Source organism: Callorhinchus milii, unplaced genomic scaffold (genome assembly GCF_018977255.1).
Source record: "Callorhinchus milii isolate IMCB2004 unplaced genomic scaffold, IMCB_Cmil_1.0 Scaffold5, whole genome shotgun sequence".
NCBI lineage: Eukaryota > Metazoa > Chordata > Chondrichthyes > Chimaeriformes > Callorhinchidae > Callorhinchus > Callorhinchus milii.
In genome coordinates, this window is record NW_024704746.1 from 45,809,664 (window position 1) to 45,822,211 (window position 12,548).

Sequence of the window (12,548 nt, forward strand, 5' to 3'; positions counted from 1 at the left end):
GCACAATAATATTTGTGCTAATAAAGTATTGCCTGGATAACACGGGCACAAGCCACAAGTACAATGGTTAACAAATACAAACACAAGGAATCTGTTGAGGGCTACAGTGTGCTGAAATTTCTCATAGCTGAAGAAACTGTGAAACCCATAGAAATTTAAGCAGAAAAACTCACTCCCCCAAAAAAATTATGTAAACAAATTAAACTGTAGACACTTTTAATTAACGTTACCTTATTAAGGAACTGTTCATCCAAAAGCTTATTTACTTGTGGCCAATTGCAATTATCTGTAATTTGATACATTTTTCCTTGGCAAATGATACTCTAAAACAAAACAAAGCAAATTGTATGAACACACGTGCACACACTGAAAGTTGCCACATTCAAGAAAAGTAAATAAATAAAATAATTTAATCACTTCAATCCACAACGGTTTGTGGACACTGCTGTGTGCCATTGGCTGCCGCGTTTCACCCACAAAATCTCCAGTCAATTCACTTTACAGTATATTCTGTGAAGCGCTTTGAGACGTCTCAACAACTTGATAAGGCACTATATCAAATGCAAGAATTATTATTATTATTAACTGAGCCCAACCTTCACCTTGAAAAATTCCGGATAGAAGACAATCACCTGGAGCAGTCAAAGAAGAGTTCATCTTTGGCACATTCCTTGATTGAGATGATTGCAGAAGGAGATGAGAGAGGGCAACTGACGATGGCTCGTGCTAAGCAAGGTACAGGAACGGGGCCTCTTTATGACAGGATCCAACAAGGTGATGGCTGAACGTTGTGGAAACATCTGAGCTGGTATAATTTCAGGAGGAATCGTGTATGACTCGTAGTTAGCTCCACTTTAGGAAATGCCTTGATTGAGATTATTTCAGAAAGAAATTATAAATGGCATTGAAGATGGCTCATTGTTTAGGAAACCAAGGTCCTTGCCACATTCTTGCTGAAAGTCACAAACCTTTGTGGAAGCAAATCCAAAAGGTGTAGTGTTCAGTTTAAGATGAGTAGAATATGAGCCCATTGTATCTGCTGGTAAGGAGACCTGAAAAACAAGACAAACAATTTTACACACATGTCTTAAGTTTCAAATCTTGCATTGGTAGATCAAAAGCATTGGTCATTTCCTTTTAATCTATTTTAGTAATGTCAGCATCTTTCAGAAAAGCAACAATGAAGAAAATCATCTGCTATAACACTTCAATTGACTAATGCACCAGATTCCCCTCAACCACATTCAAATACCTTCCAAGTTATAAAGGATTTCATTTTGTAGAAAGGGGTCTTTACATATGGGTTCTCAAATGCAAGTATTAAAAGAATGAAAAAGCAATGAAACCCTTACATTCTATTAGTTGCATTTAAGTTAAACATACAAGACAGACTTGAACGTGAGTGATTTGGTCAAGGAACAGAGGTGTATGCGAAAAATTCCTGATAATTGTTGGAGGGGCTGAAATGAGATATATAGACTTTGACTATAGACTTCAATCCTGCTGCTGTTCCAAGAAATTCAGACTATGAATGACTTTGAGAATGAATTTAGCCTGTTGACAGCATAATGGGGTTCTAATAGGAGTATTTCGGGTTATTCTTTATTGACTATTATGCTATGTGCAGTACTTCGCTGTTTTCTGGTCATACGATACCAACAGAACTAACTCTTCTCTCCACGGGTTTATTAACTCTGCAAGAAAAACACTTTGTATTTTCTTTAAATAACCACCGGCAAGTTACTCTAATCTTATTGCTATGAAGTTGTGGTTCCTTTCCTGCACTACCTTGCACAGGGCTTGTTCGACCACGAGCAATCAGATTGAACTTGATTAATCACTTGAGAAGGACCTGCATGGCTCTGGACAAACCCTTACCTCTCTCTCTGGTATCCCTTCCCACATTTCCTTGTTTCTCCCTGTATTGTATTGATCAGAGTATGGTTTTCTGCCTGCCCAAAATCAGATTATATTGCCTGCTCCCTCCAGTAAAGATCAAAGTGTTGAAAGCTTTGGCTTAGTGTCTCTGTGGTCCAGACAAGCCCAGTTCAATGATTATTTTTCAGAGTTAATTTTCAGGTCACATAATGGAAACCTCTATGTTTCCAGTTTTGATATCACCAGTTCCATTAGTGCAGTATTACTATATTTTTATTTGAACAGCATGTTAATTCTGTTGTTGCATTTATAAAATTTCAATTATGTTTTCAAAAAAGTTTTATGGTTTTCTATGCACTTTGTGAAGCTCATTTGTTTCTGCGATAAGGTGAAGCTTGCATCTGTCTTCAATCATTTATCAGGCTTGAGTAGAACAAGGGATTAAGTGTGCAGAATGACAGGCAGACTCTTTGTTGTACGTGATGTTCAATGATCTGTTAGATTATCTGTATACATTATTAATGATAGCATTGCTTAAAGTGGTCACTACTATACTTGAAAGTCATTGAACATCTGGGCTGCTCTACAATCATGTGCCCTCAAAGTTGCATATTTAAATATGCAGACTGTTTCCAGGGAGTTCAGACACAGACTCCAGAATTTGGTGTGCAATCCATTTCTCTTATGTTAGAAAATAACGTCATTAAGGTTACATTTTAATCACAAATAATTTGAGGGAGTAATATTCCTATATTTTCAGAAAATTATAATCAGAGTTTGGATGCCTGTTATAAATTGCTTGAGCTTTGCTCCTAGTTTAGAATATTTCACACTTCAATTAGATTCACTCCTCAGTATTCATTGTTTTAATATATATGTTATACATACATTATATAAGCAATAATCTGAACCACTCTATTAAGATTCCATCTTAAATCCATTCCTGGGTACCCATAGCTTTATCTCTTACATTCTATGAAAGATAGCATATTAACTCCTTGATCAAAGTATTATTATATCAGAATATTAATATTAGATTCCAATCTACTACTCATTCCATTTGTTGCCTACATGAAATGCTGCTTCTAGCTGTGAACCACTTTTGATTATTTTCATATCTGTGGAAATTGTAATAATTTGCATTTGTAATGTTTGACTCAACAATCTTAAGCACAGTCAAATGTTCATCTCTGGGTAACATGAACAATGTATTTGAAAGTCGAAAATCCTGATGCTAAAGGAGTTTAATAAATATGGGATAGCATTGGTTCATTAAAACGTGTTTGGACTTATAAATGAATGAACAATCTCCCACTAAAGAATCTGATAAGAAATTATAATTACCCCATGTGTCTGGAAAAAAATATTTTTAAGCTTCCATTTACTGCCTCCGACACAATGACCTTGAATTTACAAACTCATATCATAATGGAGTGTGGTGAGGCAGAGCTGGATAAGCTTGCATTCACAAAGCAAACTTGAGAGCTCTCAACATGTCACAGCTTGAAACAGGCAATAAAGAAAGACATGTGCTTTATTTCCAGCAGTTTTGCGACACCACAGTAAAAATATTTGATTTTCAAAAACATGGGTTATAGAGCAATCAGCCACTAGATGGTGATCCTTCTGCACACATGCCAACAATCTTCCTTTAATGTATTCAGGAGACTTTTAAAAGAAGAATAAAAGTCTGAATAGTTCAATTATCATTCCTGCAGTCCACAGTCTGTCTTTTTTATAATAGTTAAAGATTGTACTCAGTAAAATATCAGGATTTTGCTCTGTTCATATCTCGTATTCAAAGAAGAGTTAAAATAAATGCTCAATACAGAAAAGAATCACATCAAGCTTATTAACTCTTTCATCGGTGCAATCTAAAAATCTGTAGCAGCAACAACAGAGCAATGGTGTCACAAACAAACAAATATCTGAAGCTATGTAATAGATAAATAGATAAATAATATTCTTTGTATTTGATTATAGCGCCTTTCACATTGGGAGGACATTTCAACCTGTCAGAAGACTCTGTAATTTTTAGGCAAACACATCAGACAATTTGACACAGTAATGTCCCACACACAGTCATGAGTGAATGACCATTTTTTGTTGGCTATGACACTAGGAAATATTCCTTTCTCTTTTCAATTTGTCCCATGGAACCCAGCTAAGCGGGCAAACGGGACCTCGGTTTGACATCTCATTTGAAACACTGCACATCAAACAATACAGTGCACCTCTAGCACTGTACTGGAGTGGGCGCCTGGATTGTGAGTTCAAAGTTCCACAACCTTCTGACTCAAAAGTGAGTACAGAATTATCAGCATTGACTGGCAGAAATCATAAAGCAATGTACAGGGTGTCCTAAAAGATCTGTTACCCCCATGTTTTTTTTAAAGTGCACTGACCAACTGAAACATGTGGAAGAATTGTGATAATTGTATTTAGAAGTACTTAATTGTATTCAGTACAATGTTTAAATGTATTTAGATGTCCAGAGGATCAGTATGAGTGCCATCATTTTCATGGCACAAAATAACCAGTCACCATGTTCGGTGACATGATGGACTGGTGAGGAGAAATTAATCTCCAACAGCTTGTTTCAGCTCCTCTGCAGTCTCGTATCACCGTTTGTAACGGGGATAAGAGGACTTTGTGAACACTCTGTACGATGGTATATCACAACTATTAAGCATCCAAACTGCAACACCGCATCTGAGCACAGAAATGCCAGCACCTATTGTAATGACATCTACAATACAGTAATATCAGGACGTTCATCAAAGTAATATCAGGGTAGAAAGCAGAGTAAGATCCAGCACACACAGTACAGTGACGTCAACAGCTCAGTACAGTGACGTCAGCACCACAGTATAGCGACTGAGTGTTAATCTGAGATAGGACAATATAACCGCTTGAATTACATACAGCAATGACGTCAACACCTACAGCACAGTGACATCAACACCCACAGCACAGTGACATCAACACCCGCAGCAGAGCAATGCCTACAGCACAGTGACATCAACACCTACAGCACAGTGACGTCAACACCCACAGCACAGTGACGTCAATACCTACAGCACAGTGATGTCAACACCTACAGCACAGCAATGCCTACAGCACAGTGACATTAACACCTACAGCACAGTGACATCAACACCTACAATACAGTGACGTCAATACCTACAGCACAGTGACGTCAATACATTGGGGTTGATGGTGATTCTTCTCTCAAACAAAAATTGAATTCAATCACATTTCATGTCGAATTGACACAGGTAAAGAGCTAGAGGATGATTCTGCCCATGGTACATTATGCAGAATAAGCTTTCACAAGAGGAGATGGGGGAGAAAGAGATGAGGCCAGGTGATGTGTCCCCTTGCAGCTTATCAGCCCTTTCAAACATCTTCCCGACATGAAATGTGTTATATAAATTGTATTGTAAATTGTACCACTTCTTGTTCCTTGCAGCCTTTTCCTTCTCATGCCTTTTGGACTGTGAAAGCTGTCCATAGGCAGCAACTCACTTTATATGGAAGCAATTCTCTTTCAAAAGTTTTACAGGGGTATCAGGTACAAAAAAGACAGAAAGAAAGATACGAAGAAATATGCTAAATAAAATCATGTTACACTGAGGCTATCAAATATGTTATACCCAGCCTCATGCTATGGTTATTTCAAAAATTACATTCACAGAAAACTACTCTGTGGTCAAAACCACAAAGCCTCAATCCCAGGCTTTAACAGTGTGGTTGACCATACAACTTGTAAAGTGTGGGTTAAAAAAAAAAGATTTCTCACAGTTGTGTATAACTTACTTTCATCTCTGAGCACTGTGTGTGAGACTAACACACAGCTGCAGCAATGCAAAGTCTAAGCTTTTAGATTCAGTGCTCAGGACCCCACACAATAACTGGTGATTGCAATTTAATGGTGACCTGTGTAATCTGTAGTCACTTGTATCCTGTCACAAAGCTCTTCTGCAGCCTACAGATCAGGTTACTCTGAGACTCCAAACATCTCTTTTGCCATTGATCTCCGTGTTCAGCAGGATGCGATAGGGCTTCCATTCCACTGAATAATGTTTATCTGTGGTGGAGCTGGATGGATGAGAGTCAAGCCTGTGACTTTCATAATAATCCTTGCTTTTTTGATTTGATTCATCAAGTTAAAATGTTTCAAAGCACTTCACAGAGTTTTCCATAAATGTGAGGTCTGTGTACTTATAGGCAAAATTGGTAGCCAACCTGTGCAGGAGAATGCCTCACAAACATCCATGAAATGAAGGACTAACCTTTGATCTGGACTATTTGGGGGTAGAACACAGGGAATTACAACTTTCTCTTTCTGAACAGTGGCATGGGATCTTTAACGTCCACCTTATAATAATCATTTTAGACAGAAATAGACCTTTGTTCCATTTTACCACTTCATCCAACTTCCCACAAGAGTCCCTTGATGGACCTCTGTCTAAATCAAATAACTCAGAATATTTTTTTATTTGACAGGAACTTGTCCAGTTCCTCTCTTGTTCCACCACCTGCGCTGATAGACTGTTCCAAAGGCATGTTACCCTTTTACAGAAAAATGTCTCCTGCATTTCCTTCCTGATCTAAAGCCTCAGGATTAGCTGCTGTGTAGCACTTTAATCAGTTCTTGGTCCTCTTTTCCAATATCCAACCTGTGTGTTCTTTCCCCAACCTCATACTGAGCCATTGCCTGTGAGATAATTAGCTCTCTGTTCCCAAGTCCAATATATAATCTGCGTATTTCCTACACAAACCTCATACTTGGCTATTGCCAATTGCTTTAATTAGCTTCCTTTTCCCCAGCCATGCAGAAAGCCTGTATGCTCTTATATTTGAGTCATACTGGAAGTTTCAGGATAAACAGGATAAGCTGGGGAATCGCTTAAAGGATGAGGAATAAAACGCATAATGGTATTTAAACAATTAATTTTTTGATGGAACGTGTATTTTCGTGAAGATGAAGTAGTCTTGTGTGGTGTATTTAAGAGATGTATGCACATTCCGTCATTTAAGAGCAAATTACAGCTGGGGAAGGATTATGAGCAATGTTTTACTGTATGTGGATCCAGTTTGTAACCAGATAATGTAACATAGTGAAACAGATTGAACAAAAGTGCTTTCACCTGTTAGTCCGGCAGACACCTGGCTCATCAACACATGCCTTATTTCAATAAGACACTATTTAGAAATGTAGAGTGAATGGAAACTAAATTGCACGTCTGAAAAAACAGGTAAAAAAAGCTCAAGCGCAGAGGTTATGAGGCAAAATAAATGTACTACAATTGTGAGATAAATTCTCTGACCATCTTAGACAGATGCTTTAGTTTGCTGCTGTTTACTAAATAAACAACGATCACTTAAACACAGCAGTGGATGGTAGCTTCAAATGCAAAGAACATTTTTTTTAAAAAACAAAGATGATGCCAAATGCTTTTTGTGATGGCTTATTTTGCCACATGTTGGCAAATTGATGAGAAGCGAAGCCCCATCAGAACCCAGGAGATGAACTACAGTTACTATTCCCGGCTTGAGAAAAACAAATCTCGGTGCGTGGCCTCAGCAGAATGCAATTGCTATGTTTCCCGATGAAGAGCAATACGTGTGAAATCATCGAAATCCCCAAGTTAACAAACTAGCTACGCAATGAAAGGCTTGTGGTGTGTAACTTCTCCTTGTTTCTGAAGGCAACCAAGAAGTAATGAATTGTTAGAAACTGATAAGATAGTGGTCTGAGCCTTTAGATATAGTATTCTTGTCTACTTGTACATCTGGCCTCTTTCTCAGAAGCTAGTTTATGTAAAGTGATTATGTCTCGTTAGCTATTAGACTAAAAGTCTATAAGAATTTGGGAAGTGCTGGAAGTTTTAAATTTGTAGTGCACAAATCTATTGTACAGCAATTGCCTAGTTTCACTATTCACTATTCGTTCACTGTTCATTTTGTAAAATCCTGGATGGCACTAGGCATTGCGAACTATTTTTGAACAAACAGCAGCAAACAAAAGTACACTTCTAAGATTTGCAAGGTGATCCTGATGTTACAGTTGTCAACAGGACATTAGGCCCTTCATTTGTTTTGCCTCAAAAGATGTGGCCTTAACATCCTCTTTCCATGGTGAGCACAAACAGATGTGGAATAGGAATGGGGAGGGAAAGAGAGTGCCTTTGGCTGACTTGTGCCACAGAAGTTACCTTTGAGTTTTACATCGCTTCAATAGAGTTTGCTGTTGGCCTGAATGCAGCCTGAAGATCTCTGTCAACCAAGATAATATAAGGACGGTGTTGATAAGATAACTATCAGAACCACACATCTGGTTAGCGAAACAGTTCAGGGTAACAACTCAGCAATGTCTCCTGTTTCCATAAGAGAGGACGAAGAGCAACTAGTCACTCTTGGCAGGCATTTTTCACCAATGATAATTAAAGGAACAGTCAACAAAAAATAATGCTGAAAATCTAGTAGCAAGTGCAATACCTGTCTATGGCAAACAATACAGTACAGTATAGTAAGATTGCAGATTGCAATTTCCATACTAACAGGGATTGTTTCAGTACTTCGCTTCACCAAGAGACACAGAGCTGGGTCAGATAACAAAGGAAGATCCTGGGCCACATAAAAGCCCCGGCTAAACCCACCTTCACTCTTTCTCAACTCTTCCAAGCGTCAGTCTCTGGTGGCTCCTCAGGGGCAGAGGCAGTCCTTTCATCATTGAACATCTCTGAGATCTGAAGAAGCTGACTTGAGCTACAAGATTTTCCTGCAACTCTGTCACTGCTCCAGACAGCTTATGTCCTGCACCAAGGATATCTACACCCAGCACACACGTGGGAGGCCACAAGTAGAACCCAGCAGCCCAATATCAGCTCAGGCCGAGAGAGATGGGCAGTGGAAATCCTGGTGTCAGAGATAATGGGATACCACAGTAGCTTGCCTCGCGACTGCCATCCTGTTAATTTGTTTGTTCCTTCAAAGGCTCATGATGAAGACACTGGAATCTGACCTCCTTCTGTTCCAAAGGGAAGTTTGAATCATGTCCACCTTAGTTTGCTTTTTTCTTTAAAGGGGCATGCGATACTGTGATATAAAAATTCCCCTGTGTATTAAGCCCCCGCTAGATGCCAATCCTTAACTCTCTGAGTTATGCCTCAATAGCTTTACAATACCTTTATTTGCACACAATACATGGCTCAGGTAACATCCACACAAAAAGCATTTGCATAGAGTAAGACTGTAAATATTATACAGCTGCACTTCATTTCACTACTGAGGTAAGATCTGAGGTTGTCATGCGAGTAAATCACTCGTGTTCAGACTTGAACATGAATATCAGAAAAGCTGATCCCAACTGACGAGCAATCCAGAAACACAATGGGGGGAAGAGGAGAGAATTTCACAGGCTCTAGATTTAGTTTATTTACTGAGTATTTTAGAGCGTGCAGAAATGGCAAATTGTTGGATTTGGTCTCAACTTTTAAGCTGATTTTCTGTTGTTCTCAAAAGAAGTAACAGGAAAATGAAGACTGAATTCAACAATTTGCCAAATTCTGGAAGTTATAAAATGCCACATAAATAGAGTAAATCTAGACCTAGGTGGACTTTCATGGTATATCTAGAATACAATGTAACTGAAGAGATCTTTGAAATGGTTCTTTGAAATATGTGCACATTTGCTTTTCAACACAACAACAGTGCAATCTTTCAAAGATCAGTATAGTTTAAGTTTCAAGCACATTCTGGTTTCTTTAGTACAAATGCGACCAGCAGAGGACAGAAAAGATAATTTCCTGAAGTTGCTTTATGTCTCCTCATATCGGGGACAGTTGCTACTGTTCCAAAGGCTACATTATTTTATTACTCAGCTTCGTATTTGCATACGAGATGCTGTACTTTCTTTTGAATATAAACATTACCTTTTAATGAGCAACTAAGTGTTTGAATACAACTGGCTCTAGGTTTTAATGAAACAGCGATGAGGCAGAACACTGTACTTTTCACAAAGAAGCTTTCATATATTTGCATGATTTTTGTTATGTGCCTTTCATATCTAGATAAGAGACACTGCCCCTGTTACAAAATCCAATGCTTATTTCAACAACAACAACAAAATTACATTTGTACAGCGCCTTTCACGTCGGGAGGACGTCCCAAGGCGCTGAGTCCTTTCAGTCCGAATTTTACAATTATAATAAAAGTTATGATGGATGACACAGTGATGAGACTGCACTGCTCATCCTCAGGTGAGCATATTTCTTCAGTGACCCTGAGGTCATTCAGAGCTAAAATTGCAATTGTTTCATTGCATCATTGACATATGAAATTCCATTATAAAGCCCTAATTAACAAATCAGCTTATGGTAGATCCCAGTGTTCTGCCCCAAAAAAACTATTAGTTGCATTGAACAATTTAGCAAACAGTTAAGGGATTAAATATTTACCATCTCACAGTTATAAGAACACAGTTGATGAGAGAGGGAAAGAAAGAGGAGATAAAATGCAGCATTTCTCACTGAACTGAGCAGACATCACTCAGGTGCTCCACTTCATAATGTTTCAAAACTTGAACTTGATTTTCTATCCTCAGCAACATAACTCAATAATTATCTTTACCTTTTACCTCCTCTACATGTTGTTCTCCTATTGCAAGACGCAACATACGTGTCTTGGAATTTCAACTGTCAAAAATGCAACTGAACTGATCCCGATCACCTCACCCACCCACCCACGCACTCCCACCATGAGGGGCCACTTTTTTCAATTTGCCAAAACATTCGACGGAATGAAATGGTACCAGAGAAAGAGAAAGCATTTCAGCAAATGGCATTTCAGCAAATGGGATGATTTCTTCGAGACCAATACTGCCTGAGTAAGTGCCTGAGTTTGCAAATGTAAAACCCATGCCCAAAATGTTTTCCAGAGTCAGTGTTGAAAAAATAAAATGATGTAGGAAAACACAGTTAAAATCATACCCCCATCCTGACCTTTGGAAAAATTACTCAGAAAATCCTTCCTGTCCCCACCCCCACCCCATTCAATAGCTAGAGTTACAAATATATCCCTCCCCACCCACCCACAGCTCAGGTGTCAAGCCGGGGCTGTCCAGCATCTTAGGATGTCTTCCTGACATGAAAGACTATATTATCATTATATGAATGTAATTTTGTACTGTATTGTGCATTGCATCAATTATATTACAGTGTCACTCTGTGCACAATGTTATTGTAAACAAAGCTGGTTCTTGCCTCGGTCGAGTGAAGACCAGATGTGCCCAGGGCTGCTTCATGAGGGCAGGTGTCCTGCTGAGACGTGCAGGGGAACGATTAGAACCCACGATCAACCCAGGTTCTCAAAAAGGATTCCTGCTATGCAAACAAGAATTGAGTGGAAGGCTGTAAATTGTTGCCTGAGCTATCTGTGCGAACCTCAGACAGTATCTCCCTTGTGTCACGTTTGCTGGCTGGCAGCCACCAGCGCCGTGCAATACTCTCAATCGTCTGGCCCCGTCTCATGGGAACCGAAACCCAGCGACAACAATGCTTGTGCACAAAGCATTTGTTCAGTTTCAAAAGAAAGGCAGGCTGCAGCGGGGGACATAGAGAGAGTTTTAAAAATACTGAAAGGTGAAACTAGTTAGCCACACTGACGCAGAGGGCTTGGTTCTATGGCCTTGTGCACAGTTAGTCACAGTGATTATTAATTGCTGGAGACGATGGAGCCGCACTGGGCCTGCCAATGTCTTTGTGCCGCTGGGAAGGAACAGTTCATGGCCACCACCCAAGGTCAGCTCCTCGAGTACAGGATCTGGGCTCCATCCAGACACTGCAAGCTTCTTGTTTGTGGTGCGCTGCTGTCTAATGCTGTCAGCATTACCTGGCAGCCTCAGCACAGCTACAAAATGGCTGCCCAGGCACAGGCAGCCATTTTGTGTGCTAAACAAATCCTCCCGTTTGTGACAGCGCAACGCGTGTTGAAATACGTCCCCTTTGCACTATATCTCTGTGACCAAAATAGAGCACATCACATGGATCTTCCTGTTCCCACTGCCCCCAAATAAACCTGATTAAAAATAAAAACTTGTCAACAAGTTTCAATGAAAATGGTGCCCGTTAAAGATCTGGACTGGGAACACGGTGAGTCAGGAGAAGGTGAGGCTATCACGTGGCTCAGTGTGTGGATCCGAGGCTGCTCTCTGCCTCATTTAGAAAGTCCTGATTGTCAAATGAGTTCTCAGGAGAGGGAGAACAGAAGCCACAAGCTTCCTTACCCAGAGAATCCAGGGTTGAATCATCCAGGGCGTTGCTCAGTGCCAGAGAAACGGACGCCTGTGCCATCAGCTAGAATCGGCACAGTGCTGGGGGACTTTGAGGAAAAGAAATAGGGGGTAGAACATATTAAAGTAACCGAATTGTAGCTTCTGAAATTTATTTATTATTAATCGGAAATTAAAAGTAAATCTTTAGAGATTAATTTTAAAATTCTATATCTTTTTTTAAAAAAGTTACAATTCTGCATGCAGTATTATTGAGATTTTGTGTACAAATACTTTATTTAAAATGTCACCATTCCTAAAAATAACCCAAGTTTTTTTTAACATTTAATTACAAATGGAGCTGTAATTTATGATGTGCCCATTTTGGGGTCAA

The 12,548-nt window shown here is 39.3% G+C and overlaps 1 long non-coding RNA gene across 1 annotated transcript in view; it reads right to left on the reverse strand.

Annotated features, from left to right (window-relative positions):
• Positions 1 to 544: 544 nt before the first annotated feature.
• LOC103179407 overlaps positions 545 to 12,548 on the reverse strand; it is a 137,022-nt gene continuing 125,018 nt past the window's right edge. Inside the window, exon 8 of the long non-coding RNA XR_006085134.1 lies at positions 545 to 1,052. This is a non-coding gene — a long non-coding RNA (uncharacterized LOC103179407). The remainder of the gene's footprint in view (positions 1,053 to 12,548) is intronic.